This window comes from Schistocerca americana, chromosome X (assembly GCF_021461395.2).
Source record: "Schistocerca americana isolate TAMUIC-IGC-003095 chromosome X, iqSchAmer2.1, whole genome shotgun sequence".
In the NCBI taxonomy this organism is placed as follows: Eukaryota; Metazoa; Arthropoda; class Insecta; order Orthoptera; family Acrididae; genus Schistocerca; species Schistocerca americana.
Window position 1 is genome coordinate 773,738,863 of NC_060130.1, and position 23,800 is coordinate 773,762,662.

General features: G+C 37.7%; 1 protein-coding gene across 1 annotated transcript in view; it reads left to right on the forward strand.

Annotated features, from left to right (window-relative positions):
* Window positions 1-23,800, forward strand: part of LOC124556308 (bromodomain adjacent to zinc finger domain protein 2B-like) — a 379,839-nt gene that overhangs the window by 175,379 nt on the left and 180,660 nt on the right. The gene's annotated exons all lie outside the window — the stretch shown is intronic.

Sequence of the window (23,800 nt, forward strand, 5' to 3'; positions counted from 1 at the left end):
TAGCTGAGGCAGAATGAGGGGAACCAGCCCACATTTGCTGAGGCAGATGGAAAACCGCCTAAAAACTATCCACAAACTGGCCGGCTCACCGGACCTCAACACAAGTCCACCTGGTGGATTCGTGCCAGGGACCAGGCGCTCCTTCCCAATCTGGAAAGCCTTGCATTAGACCACACGGATCCTGCAGTATTGCTCAGAGACTAACAGCAGCAGGTGTAGGAAATTACCGTCCCATGCATAGGCCTGCCATCACCAGCACAACACAAATGGCTGCATTTGTAGTGGTGCTATGACTAGGAAGCAAATGTTATTGATGAATGACATTGTATTGTGTTCAGCAATGAATCACAGTCCTGCATTACCATGCAACCATCATTGGCAAGTACAGTGGCAACCTGGGGAGAGGTTATATTATTCCAATGTTTTGGCGAGAGAGAGAGAGAGTGGTCTTATCCTGGTGTCATGGTGTGCGGAGGCACTGGGTATGATGATCATGGCTGGTAGTGATTGGGGGAACTCTAACAGCACCACAGTGTGTCAAGGACATTGTATGTCCTCAAGTGTTAGCTCTCATGCCACAGTGTTGTGGTACCACTTTCCCACAGGACAATGATTGGGTGCAAATGGCATGTGTCTCTATGAACTGTTTGTTTGATGGTGAGGGACTCTAGTGGCCAATCAGATCTGCAGATTGGTTCACGAAGGAACATGTGGAGGACTAGTTCTGGCATCAGCTCCATCCCAGTGCCAGTGTCCAAGATATCAGTGACCAGTTACAACATTTGTGGTTCAGTTTGCCTCAGGAGAGGGTACAATGGCTTTATGACACCCTTCCCGACAGAATCATTGCATGCATTTAGGCTAGAGGAGATGCAACATCATACTGATAAGTCAGCTCTTAATGTCAAGTTCTTTGTAAATTTGACTCAATTTTGTAAACACTGGATTAACATCACACACTTTTTAAATCTGGGAAGTTTTATTTTGTTTTCTCCTGCCCTCCTGGGCGCTTCACATTTTTTTGTCAGGCAGTGTAGAACACTGTGATATGCCATGTCTTGCTGCTTTAGATTGACAGTGGCAATTTCTGTGTGACTGACATTAGTACACTGAGTCACACTGTTTTCTATCATACCAACAAGATAAAAAAAATCCCATTGTTTGAGATGTGACCAATGTTGTGGTATCTGAACACTGCTCTTATCATTAATTAACATCATTGCAGCATTATAAAATTATAAAAGGGAAAGAATCTCATCTTAAACTAGTGAAACAAGAATATTTGCAGTGGAGGAAGAATCAACAATCTTCACATGTGAGAGATAACCGCAGTAATGAAATTAAGATGTAGTGCAGAAAATAGAAAAATATGGATTTAATGTCATTTATAATGTGAAAAAAGTCTGGACAAAATTGCCCTCTGCCGATCCAAATTTCCTATAGATGATGACTGTTGATTTCTCATTTGTATTTGGGAAAAGAAGTCAGCACTCTGAGGTATAGCTGAGAAACTGAATGTGACTTGTTTGAGGTACAAATTCTGCAGTGTGAATTCCCACTGTGAATCAATTTTTAATACCCAAAATCAAGTGATGGAAACTTCAGGTCAGAAGATTAACAATATTAAGAAATTGCTATTCATTGTAAAGATGACTCGTTGAGTTGCAGACAGACACAATGAAAAGACATTTTCATATTACAGTTTTTGACCAAGCCTTCTTCAGTAGAGAAAACACACACACACACACACACACACACAAACAAGCAAGCAAGCACGCCTTATGCACACGACTGTTACCACTGGCGGCCCTGACCAGAGTGCGACTGTCATGCGAATAGCTATCTGGAGTGGACCGGGGAAGGGAGAGGGGGTAGGGGGAGAGAAGAGTGCTATGTGGTGGGGTGTGCTGGGGCTAGATGGTGGCCTGACAAAACTGCCAGGTGCAGTGTTGGGAGGTGGGATGTGGGGGGAGAAGGACGGGGAGCGGAAAAGGAGAGGAGCAGGGAAAGGATGGGTGGCTACAATGGCAAAGGGCAGCACACAATTAGGATGAGGAGTAGATCCCACCATAATACTGGTATGAAAATTAATAATAAAGCACATTATTCTTTTTTTATTCTGTGAAATACTCTTTGTCAAGCAGAACCCAGACACGAATTGGTAATAATACAGTATCAGAAATATGAAGCTGTGAAATCATGATATAAGTAACACATCAAATAATGATCTGGAAGCCACAGGTGACTAATTTCCTATGCTGAACTGAAGAAAATTTACTTATTAAAGGGAAGGGAATTACAGCTGTTGAATACTTGGTACTTTTGTAGCAAATAAGGGCCATGTAACTATAAACATTTTGTGCAGATTAACTGAGCGGGAGCAAAAAATGAATAACTGGCAAGTTATCCACTCAAAATATTTTAAAATTATATTTCATTTGAGAACCTTGAATAAAGAAGCCTGATTATCAGATAGGTTGTATCAGGTCTATCTCATGGGATCCAAGACCCATGGGTAATTATCAGTTTAATGAATGACATTTCTGCAAATACTGCAGTTCATTGCTCGCAATAAAATATGTAACAAAATATTTATGTGCATCATCTCAGACATTTTAGCTGTGTGGAAAAAGTCTGTTGATATTTGTGAATGAAATGAAAGTTCTTATTTATATATTGTGATTCTTACAGAGTGCTACAAGAGTAGCAATCTCTCCCCCTCCCCCTCTCTCATTAGCATGTGCACCAAAGTAAATGTGGTTGTGCCAGTGTACGTTTTGCTTACTGCTGTTATAAGTAAAGAAAATGATGTGCCCATTTTATCTGGTTTTCTAGTCAAGGTGGTTGATAATTGTGGAACAGCAATCTATTTGAGCTATTTTTGTGCCTCTGTGACAAAAGGGTATTGTGAGTGGATGATTGTCACTATTGCAAATAATTGTAATGGAAACTTTGAAACTCCATGAGCCATGCTTGTCAAATGTGAATATTGACAAGCAGAGTGCATTATGACCAACAAGTGTGCAGCAATGGAACAACTCTCTCCAGAAGAACCAGGGATAACCACAGCATTTTAGTGAAACCTGCTGCATATCGGGCTTCAAATAAGATAAATAGGCTCGGCACTGATGCTAACTATATGGCGTATCAGCGGAAAACACTGAAATTTGTTTGACATCATCAGGGAGGGGCTGTTGTTGATCATCATCATAAGTTAGTCTCTCTTTGAGTCACGTTTTCTGCTTTGTAGAGTGTGTGGTTGTTGGCTTCACCACAAATAAAGCTCCCTTCAACCACTAATGGAATAACAAAAGTAGAGTGAGGCAACTTTGTGGTATGTGGACATAGCATTTGGTAGGATGAGAGCTCTCTTTATATATTTAATTATGAATTGTGCCTCAGATTTGACAGGTATCAGACTATCAGTGAGGCAGATCCTTGCATTCGTGTACCAGATCAGAAGAGTACACTGTTAGTTTGTGAAATATTTTTATGAGCTTCAAGCAGGAGTGACTTATTTTCAGTTATCTAAGTGGTTACTATCTGAATTTTTAAATTTATTCTGTGTTTGTGTGGGTATTAGGCACAATCTTTCATTTTAATAGCAGTGTAGTGTAAAGTACCATCATTTCTATTGACCCCCATATCATACAGGCTTCTATTTGTTTGTTATGGCTAGAACAGCTCAGTGTTGGTTAGACTGTTTGTGGGACAACTCCTTGCATTCCTGCAGCTGTTTGTTTGTGAATTATTTTATAAGCTTCAAACAGGAGTGACTTATTTTCAGTTATATGAGTGGTTATTAGCTTAATTTTAAAATTTCTGATGCACTTGAGTGCTTACTAGGCACAGTCTAGTATTTTAATAACTGCATTGAACAGAGTTTTGCAGTATTTGGTACGGATGGAGTTTGTAATACTAGTGTTCAGATGCTCACAGCTCCAGGCAGGGCTGGCTTTGGTCACACAGCTTGAGGCTGTTGGCAGTGGGCTTCACTGGGGGGGGGAGGGGGGGGGGGGGGGCAGGACATGGGGATCTGAGGGATGTCCAGCACATCCTACGTGCCCCCCGAGTGGTCCACTACTGTTGATGTCCCAGTTACTGTCTGCACTGAGGTTAACCCCTCACCAATGGTTGAGTGAAAGGTCATCCCAAGGTGTGGCAGGCAGCAGAAGACTTTCCATAGGCCTGATCAAAAGGCATTTCTGTCTTGTCTGACAAACAGGTTTATGGTGCTATCTATGGCTGATACAGATCCTGAACCAGATACAGTCACTTGTTCTGTTTTGGAGGAAGCTTCTCAACCTACAAGATCTGGGCAGCCACAGAGGGTGGGATTATTGGTATTTGAGAGCTCCAATATTAGGCAAGTAATGGTGCCCCTACGGGACATGGTTGCCAAGGACAGGAAGAAATCCAGTGTCCACTCTCTATGCATACCGGAGGAAGTCATCTAAAATGTGGAACAGGTATTTTCAGATGCCATGTTGGTATCAATGATGTGTGTTGCTTTGGGTCAGAAGAGATTCTCTCTAGTTTCAAGTGGGTAGCAGAAGTGGTAAAGCCTGCCAGTCTTGCTAGTGAGATCAATAGGACTATCATCAACAGGACCAGTTGTGGACCTTTGGTACCGAGCTGAGTCAAAGGTCTGAATCAGAAGCACAGATGGTTCTGTGACAATGTATACTAGATTTCTCGACTTGCACAATAGTGTGGTTAGGTATCAGTTCCCGCTTAATAGGTTAGAGATTCATTGCACATACAGGAATCAGGTACATGGGTAGCAGGGACTGTGTGGAATGGACTGTGTGTTTTTTTTTAGGTTAGAGGGTCTTGGAAAGAACAAAAAGGGTTTCAGTCTCAAAGGGTGCTGGTCAAATATGTGACAAGGGTTGTCAAAGGGACCAAGGTATTATAGTAGTAAATTGTTGGTGGTAATAGAAAGCACTGAAACACAAATTGTTGTAGGTACTGAAAGCTAATTAAAACTGGAAATAAGCATATTTGAGACTTTTACAAAGTATGTAGTGGTATTTAGAAAGGATAGATTAAATACAGCTGTCAGTGGAATTAGTATGGGACTGAGGTTATACTAGAAAACCAGAATAAATTAATTCTCGGTTCCTTCTGGTGAACTCCAGGCTCAAATGATACAGTTGCTGAGCATTTCAAAGAGGACTTAGGTCTCATTTCAAATAGGTACCCCACCCATACAATTATTCTTGGTGCTGACTGCAGTTTATCATTGATATATTGGTGAAATTACATGTTTAAGGTTGATATTAAGCATAAAACATCATCTGAAATCATACTAAATGCTTTCACCAACCCTCGTAGCAACAAATAACCCTGAGCAGATAGGGTGCATTATGATGGATACAGGGATTAGTGACCATGAGGTCATTGTAGTGAGACTGAATACCACAACACCCAGACCCACCAAAAATAAATGTGAAATATATCTATTGAAAAAAGCATATGAAAATTCCCTTGATTCCTTCTAAGAGGCAGCCTCCATTCCTTCCAAAATAATTATGAAAGTGTAGAGCAGATGTGGTTTAAATAAAAAAGAAAAATGGTATTGACAGCAGTGGAGAGATTTATGGCAAATAAATTAATAATAGACAGAAGTGAGCCTCCATGGTGCACAAAACAAGTCGGAACAATGTGGCAGAAGCAATGAAGAAAGTATGCCAAATTAAAAAGAACACAAAATCCTCAAGATTAATGTTTTACAGAAGCATGAACTTCAGTGCAAGATGCCTTTAATAGTTTCCACATTGAAACTCTGTCTTGAAATCTGGCAGAAAATCCGAAGAGATTCTGGTCATGTGTGAAGTACACTTGGGGCAAGACACAACCAGTACCAATTAGATTCCTTTCAGAGTAGGCTGATACAATAGCTTCATTACCTAGCAGTTGTATGCAACCACTCATTCTACGAGAGATCTGTACCTAAAGACTGGAATGTTGCACAGGTCACAACAGTACTCAAGAAAGGAAGTAGGAGAAGTGTGATGAGCTATAGACCCATATCACTGACATCAATTTGCAGTAGGATATTGGAACATGTACTGTGTACAAATATTATGAATATCTATATAAATGATTTAGGAGACAATCTGAGCGGTCATCTTAAATTGTTTGCAGATGATGCTGTCATTTACCATCTGTTAAATCATCAGAAGACCAAAACCAATTGCAAAATGATTTAGATTAGATATCTGTATGGTGTGAAAAGATGCAATTGACCCTAAATAATATCAAATATGAGGTCATCAAATTGAATACCAAAAGGATTTTTTTAAATTTTGGTTACATGACAAAGCACACAAACCTAAAGGCTGTCAATTGAACTAAATACCTAGGAATTACAGTTATAAACAACTTAAACTGGAACACTCACATAGATAATGTTGAGGGGAATGCAAACTAAAGACTGTATTTTAATTGCAGAACACTTAGATAGAGGTCTACTAGAGAGACTGCTTACATTATCTTTGTCCATCCTCTGCTAGAGTATTGCTGTGTAGTGTGGTATACTTACAAGATGAGATTGATGGAGGACATCAAAAAATTCAAAGAAGGGTAGCTTGTTTTGTACTATTGCAGAATAGGGAAGAGTGTGTCACAGATATGATACCCAAGCTGGGGTGGTGATCATTAAAAGAAAGGCTTTTCATTGCTGTGAGATGGTTTTCCACAAAATTTCAGTCTCCAATGTTCTCCTCCAAGTGCAAAAATATTTTGTTGACATCAATCTACATAGGGAGGAAAGATCATTGTAATAAAATAGAAGAAATCAGAGCTCATACAGAAAGATTTAATTATTCATTTTTCCCATGCAATGCTAGAAAGCAGAATGGTCAAGAAATAGTGTGATATTCATTTGACGAACCGTCTGCCTGGCACTTAAGTGTGAATTGCAGAGTATTCATGTAGATGTAGATGTAGATGTAGGTGTCACAGTAACCTGTACATTAAGACTGTCTCTCCTCATCAAGATTACTTGCTTTGTTGCACAGCATGGTGTGTTTACAAAAGGCTGAAAGACCATAATCAAGACACTATCTTCCTGACATCAGATTCCCCAGATTTTAACTCATCTGAACAACTGCAGGAGCATAGTGATTGCCATATTCAGCACCTTATTGAGTAAAGTCCTGATCTGGCTGCTGAGTATGTGTGCTGAAAACAGTGGTTTCTTTGCATGCTAGCAGATTGTCTCAATAATTTGTCCCAGCAGTGCATATAAAGCAGTAATGAAATGTAAAGAAATCTAGGAAAAAAAGAAAAATGAAGAATAATGATCTGCTATATATGGAATCTTACTCAAAGTAAAAATGCAACCAGCCACTAATAATTATTCTGTTTATTAAAACTAACCCTATTGAAATCAGGCCATGAGACTGATTAGTGGCAGAATTATTTTGGTCCTATTTCATCTGTTAAATCTCTGATTCAGTTTATTATTTGTTGTTACTTATGTCCTTCCAGTGAGAGTAATGTGCACTAACCACTTTGCTCACTGTGTTTATTCATTTCATTCTTTCAGGTGCTATAAAAGAAACGTTTTAATAGCCGAAACCTACATTTTTTGGTAAATCAGCGACTTGTTTAATCTCTTTTCTGCACGTTCTATGTTCAGGACTGTACAACCAACAGATTATTGTGATATGCCATTTTCTTTGTAATGTTATTTCTTTCTGACATTTTGTGTGTGTGTGTGTGTGTGTGTGTGTGTGTGTGTGTGCACTCTAAAGATGCCATTTTGTCACAATGCTTGACAATTTATCATCCTCTCTATAAACCTGCCTGTTGCTCAGCACCTCTTCTATTTGGTTAGTAGTGATCTAACCTAGTATACATGATTGTGAACTGTGTTCATTATACAAGATGAATCATCATGAATGTGAAGGTCTTTTCTCGTGTTTGCAAATAACATGCTGCATTTAGTATAGATATGTGGCTGAAATGGATAGTCATTCTCAGGAAATATAACGATGTTCAAGACGGTAAAATTAACATGGACAAATAAACATTATTATTATTATTATTATTATTAAATATAATTTAAAATAAGTATACATAAGTGAAACAACAAGATAGATTTACTGCCCACAGATTCCAAATTCACATTTTCTTTATTTTTATTTTGCATCATTACTTTAATAAAGAATAGAGAAATGTCCACATATGATGCCACAATTGTGGCTAAATGCATTTTCATAAAGATAAACAAAAAATTGTAATCCTCCAAAGTTGTCCATGTTAATCCATTATTGTAGATGAAGTTTTGTAGGCTCGGGTCGTGATTATTTCGCAGGGTTTCACATTTTTCTGCCATGCACCACTTGACATTTTGATAGAAAATGTTGAAGGATGCCAAGATCCAAAATATTGAGATCAGAGAAATCACTATACTCTGAAAGACTGAGAAACATTTGCTTTGATTGTGGTTCAATATTTTATCAGTCCAACAATATTGATAATAATTTAATTATGAGTTTTGTGAAGTGAAGAAGCAAACTGAATCCATATGAAAACATCTGCCTGTAATATTTAAAAGCTCAGAAACATATTTATTATTATTATCATTATTATTATCATGAATCACAGTATTATATCCAAGGAAGGCAGTGGAAGACTGCCTCTAGTATCAAGGCAACAAATAAATGTAAGTATTACCTTACATTGTTGTATACTTTCTCAGAAACGCCTGAAAAAAAGTCCTTTTGAGAATTCCTGAGGTTTTCTAGGTTACTGTGCAAAACTTGATGTAAAAGATGTAGATGTAGTAGCTCAGCATCAAGAGATGATATTATAATCAAGAAATTATCTTTTGTTACCTTTGGAGTGTCAAGTAGAGAAGAAAAAAGATAAGGTAATCATACAGTATGTGAATCTAAATAAGAGTGGTTGCAGTTAGTTTGAAACGTGAAGTCAGTATGCTTGCAGTCAGAAATTTTTAGTGGTTTGAATGTGCAGTTATTACAAATTTCAAAAAATGTATGAAATAATACTTACGTATGCAAGATTATGATATTGCTTGAGGAGTCTAGAGACAAGTTCCCTCACAAATGCATTGAAAATCTGTACATGAATGAATTTATGACATGAATTTTCAATTTGCATGAAAATCTGTAAGTTATTGGTAAAATATATGGCCATATTTAGGAATACTGGTAAACTTAGAAGGAGCACATGCGATAGACAGCAACAATGTAGATAGTGCGGTGACTGAGAGTCATCCGTGGCAGAATGACTGGGAAGAGTGTCTACACTATTCTAATGCTGTCATTATCAATTGTAATAAGAACCCTTGAGTATGTAATCTTTGAGAATGAGAAATATTGTACATACCATCATTATCTCGAAACTTATTATTTGTGTTTTACAATGTTTTACCCATTCACATGTCTTAGGCAGTAATATTTGTCTCATTATGCATGAACGTACCCTCACCTGTGACATTTACTTTTGTGCCAGCCTTCAGTAGTTATTTGAACTGACAGACTCTGTTCTCATCATGGTAATCTTCTTCTTCTATTAGTGAAGTGCTTAATGCACACAGCTATTTTTGTGTGTAGTAGTCTACCTTTCATAACAATAAATATTATTGTTTTGTGTAAGTAAGTAACGAGTATTAAGCTGCACAAGAGCAGAATTAACCTTAGGTCAAAGTATTTAGAAGTGTTTCCTTTGTTTTTGTCACCTCAGGTGAAACTTCAGAAAAAAGTTTAACACTAATTCATGAAATATTTTCATATAGTTTTGTTTCTGTTAGCAGCATTCAGATTGCAGAGAAAATGTTTGCACTTGTAGCAGGTTACGAATTATACACACCAGAGATCCTGGAAAGAACAAAATGTATCTACATCAATAAGAATCATTAATTATTCTCTAGTGCCCTTGTTCTTGGTGACACATTAAAACATTCACCAGCAAACAGTAAGACAAACTTTTGGTGATAGTTCTTAGAATATATCATTCAGTGTATTTCAAAGTCAAGAAAAGTAGTAGATACTTTCATCTTGGTAAACTCTGTTGAAGTGATTTGAGATTGAAAGCTCAGTGACTTAATCCTTTTTTTTATTCATCTGTACTATTATTGTTGTTATTGTCTTCAGTGCAAAATTCCAAAGATACAGTGTGTCATGCTAGTCCATCATGTGCAAGCATATTCAGCTCTGCATAATAACTAAAATCTACATCCATTTGAACCTGCTTAATATAGTCAAGCCATCTCCATCTACGATTTACCACCTCTCATGCTGCACTGCTCTCTCTCCCAAGTATCACCCATTACTAAATTAACAATTCCTTAATGCTCTGTAGGTGCCCTATCAATTGATCCCTTCTTTTAATCAAATTGTATGATAAACCTTTTTGTACCACAATTCTGTTCAGTAGCTCCTCCTTAGTAATCTTCTCTCCTCATCTAATCTTCAGCATTCTTCTGTAGTACCACATTTCAAAAACTTTCAAAGATTTCCTAACACTTAAATATTTATTCAGTATTAATAAATTTATCTTTTTCGTTAGCACTTTTCTTGCTATTGTCAGTCTGCATTTTATACCCTGTTCAATTCTGCCACTAAACAATGGAAAGGTCAGGTTGGAATGTAAACAATATTATGGAAAGAATAAACTGCTACTCACTGTAAAGATGACATGTTGATTTGCAGACAAACGTGACAAACTGACTCTTACATATAAGATTTTGGTCAAACACTTCTTCAGGAAATGCACACACATTCTCACAAGCAAGCACACCTCACACACACATGGCAGTTATCTCCAGCTGCTCTGGCCAGAGTAGCCAAAGATAGTGGTCATGTATGTGTCAGGTGTGCTTGCTTGTGTGAATGTTTAAGTGTTTTTTTTCTCTGAAGAAGGATTTGGCTGAAAGTTTATATATAACAGTCTTTTCATCATGCCTTTCTGCAACTCAGCATGTTAGCTTTATGGTGAGTAGCAATCTATCATTCTCATAACATTGTTTATTCAGACATTGTCAGTTATTTTGCTGCCCAAGTAGCAAATCCTATCTACTACTTTTAGTGTCTGATTTCTTAATCTAATTCCCTCAGTGTTGCTTAATTTGATTTGACTGAATTCTGTTATCATTCTTTCACTTCTGTTGATGTTTAACTTATCTCTTTTCAAGATACTGTTAATTTTTTTCTAACTGATTTTCCAAATCCTTTGCTATCTCTGACAGGATTACATTATTTTCAGCCAGCATTAAAGTTTTAATTTCTTCTCACTGGACTTTAATTCAGTTTCCAAATTTTTCCTTGGTTTCCTTGGCTGCTTGTTCAGTGTACAGATTGAATAACATTGGAGACAGATTACAACCCTGTCTCATTTCCTTCTTAACTATTGCTTCCCTTTCAAGTTCTTCAACTTGTAACTGAAGTCTAGTTTCTGTAAAAACTATAAATAACTTTTTGCCCCCTGTATTTTCTCCCGGCTATCTTAAGAATTTCAAAGAGAGTGTTCCAGTCAACATTGTCAGAAGATCACAAATGATACGAACATAGGTTTGCCTTTTTTTTCAGTCTATCTTCTAAGATAAGCCTTAGGGTCAGTATTGCTTCTCATGTTCCCACATGTCTCTGGAACTACAACAAATATTTTAGTGTTAAAATTACAGGTAACTGGTGGGTGGTACAATAGTCTTCTTTTTTTATTTGTTTGCTTTACTAGATTATGTGGACAATTAAATTCTTACCATTTAAATACACAGAAAATGTGTCATATAAGGTAAGACCCAGACCCATGAACATCCTTTTATGAGACAGAAATTGTAGCAAATGAGTAATTTCATGAAACATCACCTCTACAACACTCTCTACTAATTTATTGTCCTGAAACCATTCTAAAGTTTGAAGGACTGTAGTTGCTCTACATGAAAAATTTGACTTTTGAAAGAACAGTTACTGCTCAGACTTCCACTAGACATGTTATTTCCTGTGGTTTCAATAACTCAGCGAAGATTTTTCCATATACCTCATTTAGTGTTCAATGAGGTGTGTGAAGATAGATAATTTCTCAAAAGAATGTGCACTGAGCAGCAGACAGACTTACAGAAAAAGAGAAAAAAATGTTAAGCCTTAAGATGAGCACTTCTTTACAGCTGAAAAACACACACACACACACACACACACACACACACACACACACACACACCCATTGTTGCCCTATTGTACTGCTGCTCAACTAGGATGGTTGGGGGTGGGGACATGGGAGAAGTGTGTGGCGGGGAGCTGATGGAACATCAGAGGTAGGACATAGCCATATCATCTAACATGCAACCATTGAACAGTGTTCTTTATGAGTATGACTGTGAACAAACTAAACACTTGGATAAATGGCAATTGATACACTATATTCTAGCTCCATTTGTGGAGCATCCTGCTTGACATAAGTAATGTGGCCAACTTCAGTGACTTAATTCACAGCCTGTGCTATCTTGATCCCTTCCTCCTCCTGCTCCTCCTCCTCCCTTTTACTCTTCAACACCATATTTTCTGAAGTGACCATATAGGAATTCTCCATGCAACATTTCCTTCATTCTAACAACCTTCCTGTCCCTTTCCTCTTGACCGTAATATCTGCTAATCCCTGCCCTCCCCATGTTTCTTCCTCCATCCCTGTTTACATCTGTTTCACTCTCATGTCCCTTGATTCTTCTGTTTTTTTCTACTCCACCTTAGCTCACATCTGTCAACCTTCCTCCGTATCTTTATTTTGCTCCACATTTTCCCCTTTCCTTCTGAACCAGTTCTTAGCATTTGTCCTCACGACACTCTATCCAGCTCCCTTTGGTGCATATCGGACACTCCTGCACACACCTGCGTGTCCTACTCTAGCATATTCTTTTATTAATCTCCTTCCCTGTCATTTGTCCCTCTTCCCACCCATGCCTTTTAGTTGTCCCTGCTTCCACCCAACCAAGATCACTAGTTACCCCATTCAGGCTGCAGTGTCAGCAAATACAAGTGGTGTTTTGTGTGTGTGTGTGTGTGTGTGTGTGTGTGTGTGTGTATGTGTATGCACGCGATCGCGAGCGCGCTTGTGGGTGTTTGTATGTGTGGGTTGGTGATTGCATACACATTTGCACGTCTCTCTCTCTCTCTCTCTCTCTCTCTCTCTCTCTCTCACACACACACACACACACACACACACACACACACACACGAAACACCACTTGTGTTTGCTGGCACTGCAGCCTGAATGGGGCAACTCGTGATCGCGGTTGGGGTGGAAGCAGGGCAACAAAAAGGCATGGGTGGGAAGAGGGACAAATGACAGGGAAGGGGATTAATAAAAGAATATGCTAGAGTAGGACACACAGATGTGTGCAGGAGTGTCTGATATGTACCACTGGGAGCTGGATAGAGTGTCGTTATGACAAATGCTGAGAACTGGTTCAGAAAGAAAGGGGAAGATGTGGAGCAAAATAAAGCTACGAAGGAAGGTTGACACGTGAGCTAAGGTGGAGTAGAAAAAAACAGGAGAAGTATCAAGGGACATGAGAGTGAAATAGATGAAAACAGGGATGGAGGAAGAAACATGGGAAGAGCAGGGATTTGCGTGTGTGTGTGTGTGTGTGTGTGTGTGTGTGTGAGAGAGAGAGAGAGAGAGAGAGAGAGAGATTCTCAGAACCTCTTCTGTTTGCTGATTAGTTACCTGTTCTCACATCATAATTATATTTCATTGTGATTTTTCAATGATTAATTTTTTATTAACATCTCCAATGGATTTTGGTAAGTCCTACCTAGAAATGAGAAGATTAGCTTGAAATTTGTGACGGTGATTCAGACATAACTAACAAAATTGTATATTTTGTGAATTGCATATTTGTGAAATTTACCTAAAATCATTTTATTTGGGTCATTATGCAGTAGCCATTCTGTGTTTTGTGACATACATTGGGCTTTCTTGGTACACCATATCTGATGCCTTCTGTGGTCTCACTGCAGCAGAGAAGCAATGTAAGAATTCTCATCATTGCACAGTTAGTTTTATCTCATAAACCTTGTTAATATATCCAGGCATTTGAAGAAAAGAATGATTTATCTCTCTTTGTAAAGGTTATGAAGCCAGAACACAAGTTCTGTATAAGGGACAGTCAAGTGAAAATGTGACAGATGAAAAAAAAGTTAAGGCATAATGAATGTCATCCTTACTTCTGATATTGTAATTATGTGCATCTTTGTTCCTTGTGAACTGTAGTGAATTATTTACAACAAACGGCATGAGGGAATAAATATGCTGTGAAGTAGCAGTCAAAATGACAAACTCCTTAATTATGTGTTTACAAGACAATTGTGGGGAAGCACAACATATTATTCTTACAGCACATTTTTGAGCAATGAAGACTTTCTTTCTTAAAGATAAATTACCACAGAACATTCCATATGACATTATTGAATGAAAATATCCAAAAATGTCAACATACTGACTTGTCTCTCTGCAAGATTTACAATGATTCTAAGTGCAAATGTGGGTGAACCACATTGTTTTAGGAGTTCCTAAATGTGCTTTTTCCAGTTTAAATTCTCATTGATATGGATATATAAGGATTCTGAAGTTTCTGCCCTATTTATTGTATTCTCACCATGTATTATACTTCTCATTTGTGTAGTACATATAGGTGTGCAGAACTGAATATGTCATGCCTTTTTAAAATAGAGTGTGAGACCATTCACAGAAAACTGGTCAATGATACTTTTAAGAATATTGGTTACTATTTCTTCTGGTGCTGTATGTATGCTTGGATTGATTACAGTATTAGTGTCATCCACAAAAAGAACTAATTCTGCTTGTTGTGTACTAGATGGAAATTGTTTACATGTATGAGAACCAGTAGCAAATTTAAGATTGAGCCTTGCAGATTCCAATAGATGATTTCTCCCCTGGCAGTATAATGTCCCTGGACTACATGGATTGAATTACAAAGTTCAACTTTCCACTTTCTTTTATTTATATATGACATTATCCTTTGATTGTCTGTACAATCAATCCCATAAAACCTCAGTTTATCTAGGAGAATATTGTGATTCACACAGTCAAATGCTTTTGACAGGTCACAGAAAATACCAATTGGTGCTATTTTGTTATTTAAAGTTTGTAATATGTGGTGAATGAACATGTAAATGGCATTCTCTGTACATGACTCTTCCGAGGTCCAAATTATGATTTACTGAGGACAGTATTGTTGCTCAAGTGAGATACTATTCTAGAATAAATCACCTTCTCATAAATTTTGGAAAACATTGTCAGTAGTGAAACAGATCTGCAGTTAGTGACGTAAATCCTGTCACCTTTACCTTGAGTTAGTGATGGTGGTGGTGGTGGTGGTTAGTGTTTAACGTCCCGTCGACAACGAGGTCATTAGAGACGGAGCGCAAGCTCGGGTTAGGGAAGGATTGGGAAGGAAATCAGCCGTGCCCTTTCAAAGGAACCATCCCGGCATTTGCCTGAAACGATTTAGGGAAATCACGGAAACCTAAATCAGGATGGCCGGAGACGGGATTGAACCGTCGTCCTCCCGAATGCGAGTCCAGTGTGCTAACCAGTGCGCCACCTCACTCGGTGAGTTAGTGATGCAGTACATATTTCAGATAAGACAGGGTGTATTATTTGGGAACAGATCTTTAGTACTTTGTTGAAATCACTATCAAATCCAAATGGGCTTTTATTTCTGACAAAGTATATAATTTTCTTAATTTTAGAAGGCACATTGGTGATACATTCATAGGACTGAGTTTTATGAGAGTTTCTTTTTCAACATACTGCTGTGATTTTCTCTTGAACTATCTGTCCCTATATTTTGTGCTATAACGAAGAAATGATTATTGAATATGTTTTCCATCTATTACTCATCATTTATAGCCTTCCATTCAATTCAGCAGTGATGTTATCCTGTTTTGTGGCTGGTTTTCCTGTCTCTCATTTCACTATACTCCATATGGCCTTAAGTCTGTTGTCAGAATTACTTATTTCTGACATAATGTACATGTTCCCTGGTTTTTTAGAAATAAGTTTTCATAGTAATTTTGAATAGTTTTTGTAGTGTGCAAACATTGCAGGATCTCTACATAATCTTGCCAAAATATGCAGTTTCCTTTTCCTTTCATGAGATACTTTAATCCCTCTAGTTACACATGGTTTTGTTACATGGCTGTTTAATGTCCTATGAAAGCGATTTTCAAATAATATAATGAATTTATCATTGAACAGATTTTTTATTTCAGCATCTGGTTCATTATAAATTTCATCTCAGATCACCTCTTGTAAAGTGTTCTTAAAAACATTTGATCTTCAGTCTCTAATTATACTAACTGATTTCCACTGAGGAGTACGAATACATTGAAGCTCTATCTTATTTATCCTAACTAACAGTGCATGATGGTCAGAGAAAGCATTTGTTACTGGATATACAGTAATTTTCTTGCTTTAAGATCCATTAAAGAAAGCATTATCAGTTGGGGTCCTACTGCTTTTATCCACCCCTGATGGAAACTTAATTACCGAAATAAAATTGTAGGATCCAAATAAGGTTTCCAGATCATTTTTGCTATCAGAATCCTTTTAGAAAATCCACATTGAAATCACCACAGGCTACTAACCGCTTGCTGCTGTCTGACAGATAGCATAGTATTGCTACAAAATCTACTTGTCTCAATGTTTCTGAAATTATATTTTGTCATAATATATGTAACAGCTCCTTTTTTTCCCACATTGATTCTGCTTGAGTAAGTTGGATGCTAGAGCGTAATCTTTTATATTTAACTTCTCTAATCCTTTGGTTAAATGGTGCTCAGGTAGGCTCAGGATGTTCATCTTTTCAGAGCTTTCTAAATTTTCCAAACAGAAAAGTTCTTTTGTTTTGTTACTCAATCCTCTAATATTTTGGTAAAATAGGTTAAACTTACTTTTCTGTGCATTCTTAAGCATTTTGTGGGGTTGTTACGTTATTTTAAGTTGTTTCATTACAGCGTGTGACTGAATCCTGATCTAACCCATATAGTTCAAGTTTCATGTGTGCTAATTCAGTTGATCATTGCAAAATGTTGGTCTGTTGCCAAAGAACCCTATTATTTTTTTTTAAAAAAGAAAATCTGAACTGAAAACAGCTTTGTAAATATGTTTGGAATTTTCCACATGTCGTAACAAAATACTAAGCAACATCTTAACGAGATGTGTGGAAGATTTCATTGCTATAACTTTAGTGATGTTTTGATGGTATGGTTGAAACAATAGAAAAAGGGTAATGGAAACTGAACTGATAACAATTTTCAGTATAATTCCCTTGTGCACTATTATGTTTACCAACATTGTTGTTTAATGGTTTGAACATGAACTGTAACATCTGCAACTGTTTTGCTTTGCTGAGTTGTGAACATTTCATTGCTATGATGCTGTCCTATAAAATTTCTGTAGTTAACTGCTGATGTGCATGTTAATTTGACCAGTGTGTTTCTGAGGTGATATTGCATGCAAGTATAGCAATTCATATCTATGATGACATGTGTTAAGTTTTTATACTTATCATTGTTCGTATCTGTTTGTCTGTTTCAGTCCAGTCCTCATGTCATTTGCTTGACACTGTGTGAGGCTTTGTACCTTCTACTTGCATAAATTTGTAATGCCTGTGTTTTATCACTCTTTATCTGCAATACATATTGGTTAATTTAGCACATTTCCTGCCTTCTGTTTAGATATTTGAATTCTGTCAGGGATGACAGATTCCATTATTCATTTTTTTCCTTTTCTTGGATGTTATTGGAAAAGCAGTATTTGATTAAGTAATATTTCATTCAGTGTGTGGTATACTACAACACTTATAATATGAAAGTGTAAATGAAAATATTTTAATGGTCTAAAATATCTGTTTGTCAACTTAGAAATTCCTTTTCATTTTCTTAATTTCTTACTGTCTGTTATTTTAATGTCTGGAAAATGTACTACCACAACTAATATTTACTACTTTTGCATGTTTTGGAGTTGTTGTTTAACAGGACTTGTGTTATGAAATATAAAATAACTTCATAACAATATTATTTTCATTGGTTATGGAAGAGTGTAATTATTCTGACGAGTACTGATATTTCCTCCATTTCAACTGATATTTAATTGTATGTGTTTATAATGAATTATTCCAATTGGTGTTTTTTTAATTTTCACATGGTGTAGATACCACAGCAATAGTGTTTTCGGAGCTTTATGTAGTAAGGTAGATGTCAGTGATCATGTTCATATATTTCTAAATAGTTGACTGTATTTTGGTAATGTAGCTCTTCGTAGATCATGATTTTAAGGAGCAATTGTACTAATGTTGTTCAAGTGGCAACTTTCCTCCTTTACACCCGATGTCTCTTCCTCATCTGTTGTTTTCTGGTACCACAATATACAAAAATCTCTGTTGTTTCGTGCCGTCTTGAAGTGAAGATAGAAATACGCTGCACTAATTGCACTGATGATGACTCATCACAACGGTTTCCTTTAGCAGAATGTAAGTTTGAGGAACATATGCTCCAATGGGTGTGTTAAATAAGCATTTGATTCTGTTGTTGATGGGCTTCTGTTTCCATGTATGGAAGAATTTTCAGTGATTCAGTTCTTTATTTGCCATTGAGGTGAAGCCTCTGTACTACTGTCAGGCTTTCTGTTCTAATGAACAACAGTTATCCCTGATAGTGCCTTTGGTTTAGTCAAGTGACTAACATTACTTTAGGTCACTGTTAATGATGGTCACAGGCACACATACAAAAAAATGGATTTGCTTAAATCTCTATCAGACTGCCTCCAAAGCTTTGAAGACGTCAGCTTAAGATTAGATGAGACCTATGTGCAGAGTCATATACATGTTTATAATTAGTATAAATAAAAATTTGTGATGATTTTTGAGCACTTACTTTAGAAGAGTGAAAGGAAAAGTGTCCTGACTAAGATAGCAAACTGTAAAATTTAACACTGACTGGAATATACATTTTGTTATAAAAGTCAGCATTATACCAGAAAAATGTGTGATATCTTGTACAGATGTTATTTTTTGAGTTTCTCCTTTCACAATCCAACAACCTCAGATTTTGTACCATACACGTGTTACCCATTTGTTATGTAAAGGAGAAACTAAATAAAAATTTTTGAATGTAGTGTATGAATATGAGGTAATGTACAAATATGAAGTTGACGTAAAAACATCCTTCCTGCTCACAGTGAAAGACAAAGCAAACAAAAAACTAAATGGATAAATAAAATAATAATAACAATAATAATCATACTCCCAAAAGGGTTTTTGTAATTGCTTAAAACTTAATGCATCACACAATACTTGGTCAATTGAAAGTGGCCAGCAGTGTGTAATGAAGTACTCATTCAGACTAACAGCCTAGTGAAAATGATGCTATTTTTTGATTTTATGAGAAAAATTAACACACGTGGAGAGAACTTTTTGTACCATGTTGGGGTATCTCCCCATTTTAGACAGAAGGTAAGTAGGGAGGCATAGCGACTGAAGGTGATAAACTGCTATGCATCAGTCTATATTTGCTGGAATTGGACATTTAATTCCTATTCATCAGAAGATAATTGCCCATGGCATTCCAGATGATCCTGCATGTGGTCTGCTGTTGAGATTTCAGGTAATCTGATGGGCCATGGAAGTGTAAGATTAGCTGTACCCTTGACATGATGCAGCTATGCATTTCTTCAGGGAATTTCCTCCTAGAAAGTATACTACATGTGACAAAATGTTGCTACAAGATGTCCTGCATATAGATTGACAGTATCATGATCCTCTTCGCACTACTAGTATTGACTAATGTAATGTGCAGTGGTGATTTAGACCTACACATCACTAGTAAGAGGGGTAGAACACCATGGCAAAGGTTTGAGGAACTTACTGCAAGGAACATGATCATTGTTACTGCTGAAGTAGAATCTGGACTAACAATTCAGTTCCACTGTGTTGTTCAGTGTGCCTTTTCATGACATACGTTTAATGAGGGTGACGAAGGATAGGTCCAAGTGGCATCACACTTAACACATACTAGGCTACTATATGTCACACTTAAAAATGCCTGGCATGATTCAGATAGGTGCTTTGTCTTATAACAGTGTTATTGGGGCTGGTAGATGATGTGCTATGTTATGCTGTAATAACTTATGTATCACTGGTTGACGAAGATGTTGTTGTTGTGGTCTTCAGTCCTGAGACTGGTTTGATGCAGCTCTCCATGCTACTCTATCCTGTGCAAGCTTTTTCATCTCCCAGTACCTACTGCAACCTACATCCTTCTGAATCTGCTTAGTGTATTCATCTCTTGGTCTCCCTCTACGATTTTTACCCTCCACACTGCCCTCCAATACTAAATTGGTGATCCCTTGATGCCTCAGAACATGTCCTACCAACCGATCCCTTCTTCTGGTCAAGTTGTGCCACAAACTTCTCTTCTCCCCAATCCTATTCAATACTTCCTCATTAGTTATGTGATCTACCCATCTAATCTTCAGCATTCTTCTGTAACACCACATTTCGAAAGCTTCTATTCTCTTCTTGTCCAAACTATTTATCGTCCATGTTTCACTTCCATACATGGCTACACTCCATACAAATACTTTCAGAAATGACTTCCTGACACTTAAATCTATACTCGATGTTAACAAATTTCTCTTCTTCAGAAACGCTTTCCTTGCCATTGCCAGTCTACATTTTATATCCTCTCTACTTCATCCATCATCAGCTATTTTGCTCCCCAAATAGCAAAACTCCTTTACTACTTTAAGTGTCTCATTTCCTAATCTAATTCCCTCAGCATCACCCGACTTAATTAGATTACATTCCATTATCCTTGTTTTGCTTTTGTTGATGTTCATCTTATATCCTCCTTTCAAGACACTGTCCATTCCATTCAACTGCTCTTCCAAGTCCTTTGCTGTCTCTGACAGAATTACAATGTCATCGGCGAACCTCAAAGTTTTTATTTCTTCTCCATGAATTTTAATACCTACTCCAAATTTTTCTTTTGTTTCCTTTACTGCTTGCTCAATATACAGATTGAACAACATCGGGGAGAAGCTACAACCCTGTCTTACTCCCTTCCCAACCACTGCTTCCCTTTCATGTCCCTCGACTCTTATAACTGCCATCTGGTTTCTGTACAAATTGTAAATAGCCTTTCGCTCCCTGTATTTTACCCCTGCCACCTTTAGAATTTGAAAGAGAGTATTCCAGTCAACATTGTCAAAAGCTTTCTCTAAGTCTACAAATGCTTGAAACGTAGGTTTGCCTTTCCTTAATCTTTCTTCTAAGATTAGTCGTAAGGTGAGTATTGCCTCACGTGTTCCAGTGTTTCTACGGAATCCAAACTGATCTTCCCCGAGGTCGGCTTCTACTAGTTTTTCCATCCGTCTGTAAAGAATTCATGTTAGTATTTTGCAGCTGTGACTTATTAAACTGATAGTTCGGTAATTTTCACATCTGTCAACACCTGCTTTCTTTGGGATTGGAATTATTATATTCTTCTTGAAGTCTGAGGGTATTTCGCCTGTTTCATACATCTTGCTCACCAGATGGTAGAGTTTTGTCAGGACTGGCTCTCCCAAGACTGTCAGTAGTTCCAATGGAATGTTGTCTACTCCGAGGGCCTTGTTTCGACTCAGGTCTTTCAGTGCTCTGTCAAACTCTTCACGCAGTATCATATCTCCCATTTCATCTTCATCTACATCCTCTTTCATTTCCATAATGTTGTCCTCAAGTACATCGCCCTTGTATAGACCCTCTATATACTCCTTCCACCTTTCTGCTTTCCCTTCTTTGCTTAGAACTGGTTTTCCATCTGAGCTCTTGATATTCATAGAAGTCATTCTCTTATCTCCAAAGGTCTCTCTAATTTTCCTGTAGGCAGTATCTATCTTACCCCTAGTGAGATAGGCCTCTACATCCTTACATTTGTCCTCTAGCCATCCCTGCTTAGCCATTTTGCACTTCCTGTCGATCTCATTTTTGAGACGTTTGTATTCCTTTTTGCCTGCTTCATTTACTGCATTTTTATATTTTCTCCTTTCATCAATTAAATTCAATATTTCTTCTGTTACCCAAGGATTTCTACTAGCCCTCGTCTTTTTACCTACTTGATCCTCTGCTGCCTTCGCTACTTCATCCCTCAAAGCTACCCATTCTTCTTCTACTGTATTTCTTTCCCCCATTCCTGTCAGGTGTTCCCTTATGCTCTCCCTGAAACTCTGTACAACCTTTGGTTCTTTCAGTTTATCCAGGTCCCATCTCCTTAAATTCCCACCTTTTTGCAGTTTCTTCAGTTTTAATCTACAGGTCATAACCAATAGATTGTGGTCAGAGTCCACATCTGCCCCTGGAAACGTCTTACAATTTAAAACCTGGTTCGTAAATCTCTGTCTTACCATTATATAATCTATCTGATACCTTTTAGTATCTCCAGGGTTCTTCCATGTACACAACCTTCTTTCATGATTCTTAAACCAAGTGTTAGCTATGATTATGTTGTGCTCTGTGCAAAATTCTACCAGGTGGCTTCCTCTTTCATTTCTTAGCCCCAATTCATATTCACCTACTATGTTTCCTTCTCTCCCTTTTCCTACACTCGAATTCCAGTCACCCATGACTATTAAATTTTCGACTCCCTTCACAATCTGAATAATTTCTTTTATTTCATCATACATTTCTTCAATTTCTTCGTCATCTGCAGAGCTAGTTGGCATATAAACTTGTACTACTGTAGTAGGTGTGGGCTTCGTATCTATCTTCGCCACAAGAATGCGTTCACTATGCTGTTTGTAGTAGCTTACCTGCATTCCTATTTTCCTATTCATTATTAAACCTACTCCTGCATTACCCCTATTTGATTTTGTGTTTATAACCCTGTAGTCACCTGACCAGAAGTCTTGTTCCTCCTGCCACCGAACTTCACTAATTCCCACTATATCTAACTTCAACCTATCCATTTCCCTTTTTAAATTTTCTAACCTACCTGCCCGATTAAGGGATCTGACATTCCACGCTCCGATCTGTAGAACGCCAGTTTTCTTTCTCCTGATAACGGCATCCTCTTGAGTAGTCCCTGCCCGGAGATCCGAATGGGGGACTATTTTACCTCCAGAATATTTTACCCAAGAGGACGCCATCATCATTTAATCATACAGTAAAGCTGCATGCCCTCGGGAAAAATTACGGCTGTAGTTTCCCACTGCTTTAAGCCGTTCGCAGTACCAGAACAGCAAGGCCATTTTGGTTAGTGTTACAAGGCCAGATCAGTCAATCATCCAGACTGTTGCCCCTGCAACTACTGAAAAGGCTGCTGCCCCTCTTCAGGAACCACACGTTTGTCTGGCCTCTCAACAGATACCCCTCCGTTGTGGTTGCACCTACGGTACGGCTATCTGTATCGCTGAGGCACGCAAGCCTCCCCACCAACGGCAAGGTCCATGGACGAAGATACATTCGGAAATTGTTCTGTCAATGAGTGATTGTGCTGGTGCATCCATAGCTAATCAAACTCAGTCAATTAGATAAACACTTGTCAGTTGTGAAAGCATATTATTGCACTGGACATTGGCTGACGCTTAATTAAAAGTGCTCCACTATACACCAGCACTGAATGCCTTCTTATTGGTCATAATAGTACCATATTCACAGGCTGTGGATGTGAATCTGAGTTCTAACAAGAAGGTATATTCAGAGACTGTTAACTATTGATCTTTTATTTTTCTAAACATAATGTAATGCAGATATGTCTTCCACATA